The following is an 11,785-nucleotide window of genomic DNA, read 5'->3' as shown; positions in this document are numbered from 1 at the left end:
CTTCCCTGGGGAAACAAAACAGTTAATATTGATTTGAGATTAAGTATTTTGTGGTAGCATGAACTAATTTTCATTTTGTGGAGATTTTTTGATTGTTATTCCTGTTATTTACATTGTGTCCATTTGTGTCCCACCAGTTCTCCATCATAAATCTCTTGCTAATAGATGGTCTTGTCCAGGGACGGGATCCTTTTGTCTTAGTTTCATGTCAGTGTGATGGTTTTAGCGTGAGAGAAGAAGTAGCTCCTTTGGGGTCTGTAAACTTCAGAATATCTCTCCAATGACCTCTTTAATGGCATGCCAATAAAGCTGCTGTGGTTGTCCATTACATTTCTGTGGTAAATGCCAATGGAGATTGGGCCAGCTGGACACAATCAGTTATGGTAGACATAAACAATGAACCATTGCTTACAGTTAAGTGACCTGTGTGTGACCTGTGGAGGTCTGTGCCTAAATGAAAGAAAAATGACTTAATGTAAGAAAATAGGAAAATTCCATCACACATCCACTCTTTTTGATCATAAGATCAACACTAACTCACTGAATAAGTAATGGTCAGGATATCAATCAGTATCATTATCATTCATTGAGTTAATCAACAATAAACAACATTATACAAATCAACAATAATGACAAATATTAAATAATGCATCAAGTAACCAATTTAGAATGCCTTCTGGTGCATAAACAACGTTAAATGTTTGTAGTAACTAAAAGATCTACTAAATAAGAATTAAGATATAAATGGCATGAAATAAATACAAAAAAATTAAAATGCAATTAATACTAAGTCAATCAACCAAACACTAAACCAAATTAATACTTAAGCAGACAGTCAACAAAAGTAATACCTCACAAAAGCAAAGTTAACTCTGGAGTTGGCAATCCCACTGGTGGGATAAAACAGAAATTTTGCCAAACTGAATTTTTGTCCTAGAAACATAAAACATCTACGAAAACTTTCAACAGTATACTTTAAAATGTATATAGTTACTAAATGAATTTATTTTGTAGAACTATGTGAGGGGAAGAATGTTGCCATTTTGACCTTCGACTCGATCCCGCTGAGGATGTTTGTGAATTCTAAGTGAAGTATTTTACCTCTGTTACATTTGCACAGGCACAGCATATCATATCCCTTTCTATAGCTAAAACTGCTGTCATAAAGCAGCTAATGGGGCTGCAGGGGCTAAAACTTCTTCACAGCAGCACAGCAGATTGAAAAACTCTATCATGTCATACATACTGCAGCCAGCAACTTATTAAGCTAAAGTTTAGATAGTGTAATTAAAAATGTGCATTCTTTCCAATTTACCTTCTCAGTTTCTACTCCCTTCTGTTATTTGTAATGCACTAATGGTCAAAGTAGACCTCTCACAATTGATGAATTGTTTTATGTCATCATCATATCAGGCTCCTGTAGCTTAATATTGTGTTAAAACAAAATAAGATTATAATAATCATTCAAACCAACTTAACCAGACTCATGTCGATTGTGACAATTAGTTTCAATAATGTAGGCTATTGTAATGCATATGTCAGGTGTAAATGATCAAAAATACTTGTAAATATGTTCATGGCTGCTATAATGTGTATATGATGATTTCTGTGTTTTAATATGTAAATAGATAGATCAATTCTGCTTCATTCACAGATAAAGGAAATTAAAAGAAGAAAAGCGCAAAAAAAATTAAACTAACTTAAAGTGCTAAATGTGCAATGAATGTATCACTGGATAATGGACAGTCCTCTTCCATTTGTAAAGTGGATGGATACACAAGGGGTTACTGTCTGCTCCACCGTCCATACAGCCTACACTGGGGATGCAGTGCAAAGAAGACTGAAATCCAGACATGATGTCTGGACCACAGAGTCCTTTCCATGCCCCTCACCAGTGATGGAATACAACAAGCACATGGGAGGTGTGGATTTGTCAGACCAGCTGATCCAGTATTACCCAACACAGCACAAACTCCTGAAATGGTACAGGAAACTCTTTCTTCAATTCTTTGACATTGCTACAAGCAATGCCTGCATTCTCCACAAAGAACTCATACAACAGGACAGCATGACCCACAAGGCTTTCATGAAGTAGCTCACAGAACATGCAGACAACCCCTGCAAAGACAGCAAGCGGTGTTCATGTGCCAGTTCCTGGAGCTGAGCTTGTCAGTGACTGCAGGATGAAGGCTACCGCTGGATGCAAGAACAGCGGTAGCCTTGCATATTGCAAGATGGATAGAGGAAAGCAAACAAAAACCCCTTGGAAGTGCAAAGCCTGTGTTGTCTACCTTTACCTTCAACCAGACAGAAACTGTTTTGAAGCTTGGCATCCTAAGCAGGACTAAAAATTATAGGATAAAGGGAAGATAGAACTTTATTCATCCTAAAGGAAATTCTTGTGCCAGATGTTGCTCTAATTTTGCATTATTCCAGTAATTTAATGTGAATACACTTTCCATTCATCAAAGTTTTATCAATTGTATGTTTGGGTTTGAACACAGCATTTTCAATAAACTGTAAAAAGGCCTTTGTTGTCGCTCTCGCCAGCGCGAAAGCACCCCCTTACAACCTCACCATCCAAGAAAGGAACGCACTGATATTGCTCCAAAGAGACCGGAACATCACTATCCTTCCAGCCGACAAAGGAAGATGCACAGTAGTGCAAAACACAGCCAATTATCAAAAGAAAGTGACCAGTCTTTTCAGCGACACAGCCACTGTCAGCGCGTTCGTTGATTTGGGAAGAGAGTCCAAGAGATGAGTTATTTCTCAGTTTAACAATTTATTAAAAACCAGAGAATCAAATTGAACATGTACATGGACATTTTCTATTCAGAAAACCACAGTCTGCAAGCAGTTAGCTGTAGTCAACTTCCTAGAAAAGAGGTGTCTGACTTAGCGCCACACAGATTTTTCAAAGGGAATGTGCATCTATCTGATTGGTCAAAAATGTTGGTTTAGGCTTCCTGTTTAGTGCCCTAAACAGGAAGAAACCCTGCACTCCCTCACGTGTAGCTTGTTCTGAATGTTTTGTTTTTTTTCTCATCCATCTGACATGACCCAGTATGGGTGTAGTGCAAAATATTGTTGTATATGATGTTCTTTCCGTATCTATCTCTTTGCACAACAGAAAGAGTTCTTACATGAGTAATCAGCTATTGCTTTTGTGTTTGTGGCATGGTGTCCATCAAATGTCCTCCTTAAGACATCGCCTATGGAATGGCCTGTTTTAATAAGCCAGGGCCTTTCTACGTAAATACAATAAACTCTGTGTGCAAACGGCATATATCTTTGGTGTGCTCTTTATATTCACATGATTAATAAAAACAGCTAGCTCTAACACCACCTATGGTGCACTAAGGCGAGACTCTACCAGCGGCTACAGAAAGAAAGTAGTTAGTTGCCCACAACACCTAGAGAAGGACCATGCTATTGACCGATCTCTATATTACAGACTGTTCCCCGGGGAAGCCACCCCTTGCATTTATGGACTCCCAATTATACACAAGGAAAGAGTCCCATCATCAGCAGTATTAACTCATTAACTTACAACACTGCTAAACATCTGGCCACCATCCTGGCTCCTCTGGTTGGAAACACTCCACATCACATCACATCAAGAGCTCCCAGGACTTTGCCAACAAGGTTGGAAAAATAAAACTGGACTCAGATGAAACCATGGTATCCTATGATGTCACTTCACTCCTCACATGTATTCCTACCAAAGAAGCAGTTAGAACAGTTAAATGACTTCTACAGACAAGCACTTTACCCAACAGAACCAACCCCACCCCTGACCGTATATACACCTTGCTTGACCTCTGCCTGACAACCACCTATTTCCAATTCAATGAACGTTTCTACCGACAGAAGCATGGCTGTGCCATGGGCTCACCGGTGTCACCAATAGTGGTTAATCTCCACATGGAAGAAGTAGAGAGCAAAGCCTTGACCTCTTTTCCAGGACCTGCCCCCAGCCACTGGTTCAGTTATGTGGATGACACCTGGGTCAAAGTCAAAACCCATGAAGTTGAATCCTTCACTGAACTCATCAATGTGGACAGCAACATCAAGTTCACTCGCGAGGATGTCATTGGAAATAGCCTAGCGTTCTTGGATTTATGCGGTGCACATCGAGAACAACAGAAGCTTCAACACTGAAGTATACCGGAAACCCACACACACAGATCAATACCTACTTTATGACTCTCACCACCCACTGGAGCACAAACTGTAGAACCCTAAACCATTGGGCTCAGAATGTTCCCACAAGGTCAGAGGGGAAAGAGAAGGAACATAAATACATCAAGGAAGAACTTAGAACTTCTGGTTACCCCAACTGGGCCTTTGTCAAAACCACAAAAAGAGGCAGAACAGACAGAGAAGAAAACTGAAATAAACTAAACAACATTGTCATTCCCTATGTTGTTGGATTATCTGAAAAACTCAGGAGGATCTTCTAAAAATATAACATCCCTGTGGGTTTCAAGCCCAGTAACACTCTGAAGCAAAAACTTGTCCACCCTAAGGACAAAATACCCAGGCACAAGCAGAACAACGTAGTTTACGCAGTTCGATGCAGCGAGGAATGCACAGACCTGTAAATTGGGGAAACTAAATAACTGCTACATAAGTGCATGACAACATGGGAGAGCCAGTTCCTCAGGCCAGGACTCAGCAGTCCACCTGCATCTTAAGGACAAAGGACACTCTTTTCAGGACAGTGATGTACGCATTTTGGCCGGAGAAGACCAATGGTTTGAAAGAAGAGTGAAAGAAGCCATATTTGTCAATCTGGAACAACCATCACTAAACAGGGGGTGATCTAAGACACCACCTATCAACCACCTATAATGCAGTTCTAAGGTCACTCCCCAGACAGCTGAACACCCATCTACACCAGGACTCATGTGACCTCAACAACTCACATGATGGCAGGGTAGATCAAGGACTCACTTGTCACCCTAACGACCTTCAAGGTGTCAGCAACCATCCACACCTTGACTCATGTGATCCTAACGACTCACATAATGACTGGGAGGGTCAAAGACTTCTGTGACGTTAACAACTCACAAGTGTTGCTGATCTCACCAGAGGATAAATACCTCGAACTCCCCACTAGTCAGTTGGAACTGAAGAAGTCCTTTGAATGAAAGGCGAAACGTTTTCAAGAACTTCAAGCAAGTCCAGTTGCCTTTGCATAGCACTTACAGAACTTGGCCAGATATGTACATAATTTTTTAATCTTTTTTTTTTAAGAAAATCTCTGCATTAGGTTTTTGAAAATTGTAAGTTTACAGTTGATTAAAAAAAATTGATCAATGACATTCCTACTCTTCTCAGATTATTGGTGCTGAGTTTGAATATAAGCATATGTAGCGCTTTGGCATGTCCAACTACCTCAAAAGTGGCTAACAGACCTCAGACTGTAGAGGGTTAATGAAATCTCAATTGTTATCATTCAGCGTGACATACATTTACATAAGTAACTATTACTACAAATAATAATAACTATGCATGTGATTAGAATATATTTAAATATGTAGATAGACTAAAATATTAATTAGATAAAATGAACAATATGCACAACAAAAATTGTTTCCTTTTTTTCTAAAACATAAGGTGAAATAAATTATAAGCAAAGATTCACTGTATTAGCAAGGCAACCTGAATAAAAACAAGACTAGGTCAAAACCTAGTATATGGCTGGATTGCCATTTATCTTTTTGCTTATCTCCTACTCACTGTTCTCACATAAACAGTTATTTAATATAGCCAAATTCCCAATAAAGCTGTTCTTATTTACATGTTTTTTCTCTTTCTGTTGTCAGACAATGGAAGGAGTATGAAACAGTGACTGAAACATGGCCCATTAAGGCTACATGTTAACCAGCAGTCACTTCCAAGCCATTTTTCAAGCTGTTGCTCTGCATTGATAAAATCTTGACTAAATCACCATACACATAAGTTAAGACAACAGCTGTGGTGTGACTTCGGCTATATTTACTTGTAAAATGATCAGTCAGAGAGAAAATTTGAAGCTCATTCTCGTTTATGTAGCTATGTGTGGTCAATTGAATGAGACACACGGAGAGGTGTATCTACAGAGGGAAAGCCCAACTTTGCAGCAAGATGCAATACTGGCAATGTTCTTCTAGGGAAAGTAGCTAAGGTTTGTCCAAAAAGTCGCTACATTTGTTGCTAGGTGCTTTTGTGAAGAAAAGTTGCTAAAAGGGGTGTGAAAAGTTAGTATATCTAGCAACAAAGGGCCTAAATTGGCAACATTGCCTGTAAACGCCCCCCTGATGACACAATAGAAACCACTTGCACCAATTCATTTTGAAAGAGCAACGACCGGTTGTGTAATGTCAGCACTCAGTCAGCCAAGGACATTCGTGTTTATAGGGCTGGTCTCACTGTTGCGGTCCAGCCAAAAATGAAATTAAAAAAAAAACCAAAAAAAAAAACCACAGGAGGTAGCAGCATGGTAAAACTGTCTGCAGCTAGAAGTAAAAATATTTTAAGACAGGTGTAGAGACATAGAAGTGAATCCCCATCCATCTGTCAAGTTCTTTATCATATTGTGTTTTCAAACGAACATACTCTTCTTTGATTTATCATGTCATTAGAGCTAGAACCTGGTGGAATCCATTCTTCAAGATTTGAGAGACTGTGACTCATCCACTCATATTCAACGTCCCCATCCCTTACCATTCGCTGTGTTGCTTGAATTGCAGCAGAGGTGGTTTTGTGAATAATAAGTTTAACAACAGTTACTGGATAGGAACACAGGAGAACACTCCTGACACTGTAAAAGTAATCAAAAATTTAATCAAGTCAGACCCCCAAAACCCAAATACATTTGAGAAATCCCCCAAGCTAAATCCATGATTAGCAATTAGCTCCTTGATACCTGTTGCTGTGTCATGAACCATATCCATAACTTCTGCTGTTGTATCAGAGATGTAGGAACAACATACAGTACCGGTGATTAAATATGTTCCCTTGAGAGGATGCCAGGTGCCATACGCTTCTGTAAAGCTACGGCTTTAAGTTCCTGCAACTCCTTATGCTCAACTAATGCAGCTCTACAGTAAGGTGTTTCTTTACAAGCTTAGACAAGGATTGGAGTTCATGTTGTGAGATTTAAATACCATTCCAAGGCAAAAAGACACTGGCTATTTGCTGTATTGGTGTGATATCCCTTCTGTCTTGATTTAATGGGGGATATAATGCGACTATTTCAGCAGAATCTTACTTTCTTGATCAAGGTAATTAGATATGCTAAATAGCACATACCATGCAATCCATCATAAAGCACACAACCATAGGCTTTATCACAACAAACTAGATATACTCTATCTGGTAGTGCAGACTGTTTTAGAGAGACTTCCACTACTGTGTTATAATTACTTTGTTCTAAGTCTTTTTCCTGACCTTTCCCTACTCCTCGGAAACACAAGAAAAAATTCTGTAAGTAGGGGGTAAATAGATTGAACAGTCACACAGCAACGTTTGTTTACTCACTTCTGGCACTGAACATACTTTAACTGATCCTATGGACATAGCACTAAACCACGGTTGCGTGTAGACCATAGCTTCGGCCAATACAGTGGGGATATAGGGTTGAAATACACATACTCCATTTCCCGGAGGATTGGAACAATTGGTTTGGGCCAAAGTTACTTGTATTCTGAACTCAAATCGTACTTTCACATATGTGTGCACTTAAGTAATAAGCAAAAGGGTTGTGAAATTTAGTCCTGTTGGAAGGTATTTCCCATTAATTCTTTTTGAAACATATTTAGGAATATTTACTGTGGGATTGCAAACTGTCTGTGTTGAGAGATGAATTGTTAGCACCAGAGTTTCTTGTTGGAGTGTGGAAGTTGGTACTGACAGAGCAGAACATCTGAACGGAACAGGCAAGTAAAAGGTTGGGTAATGGAGCTTGAAACTGGGCAGGGAAACAAGGACGGAGCTGGACGTGGCAGGTAACTGTGGAAGACTGGAGTAGTGAACCTGGAGCACAGGTAAACACAGTTAGGATCCTGCAAGCGAACGTGAGGAAACAATAGACTAGAACTTGACCATAGCATTTGTACCAATAGCAGACTGAACGATCTGGTGGAAAGTGAAGGAATGAGCCGGGGTTTAAATATTGCTGTGGGTTGTAAAATTGATGAGTTGATAAGAAGCAGGTGGTCAGGTGGATTGGTGGGAGGAAGAACCAGATAGCCACACCCAGCTGGATACACACATAAACACAGAGACAATGCGGAACACAAACTGGGAACAAACAAAAAACACATAAGGGAGGGAAAACAGAGGAGAACTTGTGGCGAAAGTCTTACTACCCCAACGGACTCTGTAGCATGTGTAGCCCACCACCATTTTCCATTAGCATAGAACTTTGGATAGGCAACATCCCAGTCATCTATTGGACATCTGTCAGTACGACATTCAAATGCAATGGGATCAAATTCCCTCTTTGTCTGGATGAGATCTGGAAAGACATTTCTATCAGTCTTTTTTGAATTTGTCCTTTTCATGTTTTCTCAATACAACAATGTCCTTTTCTTGAGTTATTTTCTTCATCAGTTCATTTGGAACACACTGAAAAGAGTGTCTTTTCATGTGTTGTGTTTCCATTTTGTGTTGTAGATATCCTGATATCCTGAATCTCGTTGCACTGCATTTCCTTGTGCTGCACCTCCTTCCAGAAATCCACCCAGCAGAAGGAAGATGAAGAACCACCCTCTCACTCAACATTGTTCTTCACCTCCTTGTGAGCTTTTGGGGGACGTCCGGCCTGCACCCGGAAGCATGGATCCATTCTGCTCTGCCTTTGACCTTTAGGGCTTTTCTTGTGTCATCAGCACCTGAAAGGGTCCTTTCCACGTATGGAAAGACAGAGACACATTCTTCAGAGATTTGATTAGTACAAATCACCGACTTGAAATGGGTGAATAGGCTCCTCTGGTGGTTGTGGGAGTCTGCTTGACACTGCAAATGGAACTTTCTCAAAATCTCTTTTATTTTTTTAACATACTCTATCATATATTCAACAGTCCAAAGCAGAGTAGTTTTGTGGGGTGTCAGAGGTGGGCTTGTCCCTGTGGAAAAGCCCCCCCCATCAATACTTCATGAGGACTTAGTCCTGTAATTGCATTGGAACATTGCACTTCAAATGGAATTCAGCACAATAATTGGAGTCTCAGGCCATTTTAGACCTGTTGTTGATCTCTCCACCTATACTGGCAACCTGACTGCAACTGGCTCTGGCTATGCCGTGCGAAGTCGTTGATAACAAAGTTAGCTTCCATAAGTCGGAGTAAACTTAAAGTAATCTTAGTAGCTAATTACATACATGTCCACATTAGCAAATATTACATATATGAGGAGTAACCTTGTAACGTTATTGTAGCTGAAGTTACTGTGTGTAAGTTAAAGTTAGAATATGTTTTACCATAAGTGGTTACAAACAGTTTAACTTTCTGTTTTAAAGTTGGTTTTTGTAGGGCTAAGGTTATGTTACCTAAAATGTAAAGTGTTAACAGTGACAGTTGTCAACGTGGTTAAGTCAGGTTAAAAAATGATAACATTATTACAGTTCCTGTTCATTTTATTGCCGATGACAGGCATCAAAACATCTATTGGAAAAATTTCTCTCTCTCTCTTTCAGAATAAGTAACAATACTGTGTGCTGGGATTGATGAAGGCATGTGCACCCACACAATGCCATCAAAGTGAGCATTAGTTAGTTTTCCTATTGCTATTTAATGTAAATCACTGCAGCAGACTTTTTTTTTTTTAAACTAAGCCGAGGGAATAATGTATTTTAAGATAATTGTGTAGAGCTCATCTAATACGAGTGCTGTTTGTTTTGCCTTTTTTTCTCTTTAGCCTACTGTATGATACATTTCTCAATATTACAATATTTTCTCCATCCCACGAAGATCTGGATCACTGGGGACATTTATGTCCGGCGGGTGGTCCAGAGAGCTACGGACACCCTCGTGAACAACCTTGGTGTTGATGGAATCTCCATCTAATTGGTTCGTCTGGGGTGGTCTGAGGTGGAAGAGCCTTCTCCCCTTCTTAAACCAGTCCATGAGAAAGAGCAGTAGAGGTTGTCCTCCTCATCCACTGTGGTGGAAATGACCCGGGGATGTTTCGAGCGTCAACCTCATCGCAGCAATAAAGGAGGATCTGCACCACCTCCACCTGCTTTATCCAGATATGATATCATCTTCTCTGGAATCACCCTGAGATGCAGGTGGAAGGCTGGTGCCAGTCTAGGGGATTTCGATTAGCTGGTTTGTGAACAGTTGATGTGGCTACATATGTTTATTGTTTAAGTGGCAGCTTTACATCACCCTTCATATCACCCTCACTAAGGTTTGAAGCTACTGGACTATTTTTGCACGATTGAGTTAATTTAATCACTGGTGGAAATTATATTTTTTAAATAGTTCTGCTGGGTCCATTAAAGCCCAACTTCAGCAATGGTGAAATGTTTATGTATGAGATTGGTTGCTGTTGAAGTTGAATTTTAATGGATTTTTGTTTTAGCCCGGAACATAGTCCACAGTGTCATATCTTATTTGATGAGTGTTATTTTTGTAAATTCGGTTTCAAGCCCTGAATGGGCGGAATCTGATTGTTTCTGTGTCGGTTAATTATTATTATTATTATTATTATTATTGTTGTTTTTTTTCTACCCAATTGGGTCAAAATTGCCGTGAGGTGGACTGAGCTATAAACATGAAACATGAAAGTACTTCCCTTAATATAAAAGTCTGCCAAGACGGATTCTCTGCCTTTTTTTGAAAATCACATTTTTGACATTTCCTCTTAAACTGTAGGTCCGATTGCTCCCAAATTTTCTGTAGATCAGCACTGGACGAAGCTTATTAAAAATTTGCATAAAGGTTGTTGATATCTTATTTAGTTTTCAAGACATTGATCAAAAAACTTCACAAGGGGCAGAGGTTAGCATGAAAATCTCCATAACCCATTAAAGATTTGTCCAACCATGATAAATCTTGATAGATATTTTCAGTCCATGTTTGGGTATAGGTCTACATAAGCATTTTGAGCCCGACCACTTGGGGCACCACAAATACCAAAAACATGTACCTCAAAACCTGGTGGACAGAATCTCAACCAAATTTGGTGAGTATGATCTGGGGTTAAGTATTAACCAAAATCTTAAGTGACATATTGATTGGTGCATGTGGGTGTGACCTATTCATCATTATCTGCCATCTTATGCCTTTGCTCAATTTGCTGTGAGCTAAAACAAGCTAGAAATATGAAACATGGTACCATTACTGGAAATAATGTGCTAATGATGGAAATTAAATATGATTACAATTAGCCCGATAATGGTGCTATGATTAAAAGTTAAGAAAAATAGAAAAACCTAGTCCTATCTATTTTGTTCTAAGTTTGACTCATATCTAGAACTCAATATACTCTAAAAATTTACAAATCTACACATTTTTGACATCTCCATAGGTTTGATTGATACCAATTTGTCTGTAGAACAGTATTTGATCAAACTTATCAAACTTTACATAAAGCTTGTTTATGCATTATTTGGTTTGCAAGATTTTCCCCATCGTGCATATATTTGTGGAATTTATCTTCTTCTGTTACTCTGCATGCATTTTGCAGTAAAATAAATCACCTCTTACTCAGTGTTTTGTTAGCGTAGGCCTAACATTGGTAGGGTAATGAATAGATATACATTAAGTCAAGATGGAAACAGTGTCAT

At 39.2% G+C, this 11,785-nt stretch overlaps 1 pseudogene; it reads left to right on the top strand.

Moving 5' to 3' along the window:
• Positions 1–2,105: 2,105 nt before the first annotated feature.
• Positions 2,106–8,752, top strand: LOC120787378 (annotated as a pseudogene).
• The last annotated feature ends 3,033 nt before the right edge of the window (positions 8,753–11,785 follow it).

This window comes from Xiphias gladius, unplaced genomic scaffold, assembly GCF_016859285.1.
Source record: "Xiphias gladius isolate SHS-SW01 ecotype Sanya breed wild unplaced genomic scaffold, ASM1685928v1 HiC_scaffold_1472, whole genome shotgun sequence".
Classification (NCBI taxonomy): domain Eukaryota; kingdom Metazoa; phylum Chordata; class Actinopteri; order Istiophoriformes; family Xiphiidae; genus Xiphias; species Xiphias gladius.
This window is presented reverse-complemented; position numbering and strand designations above follow the sequence as displayed.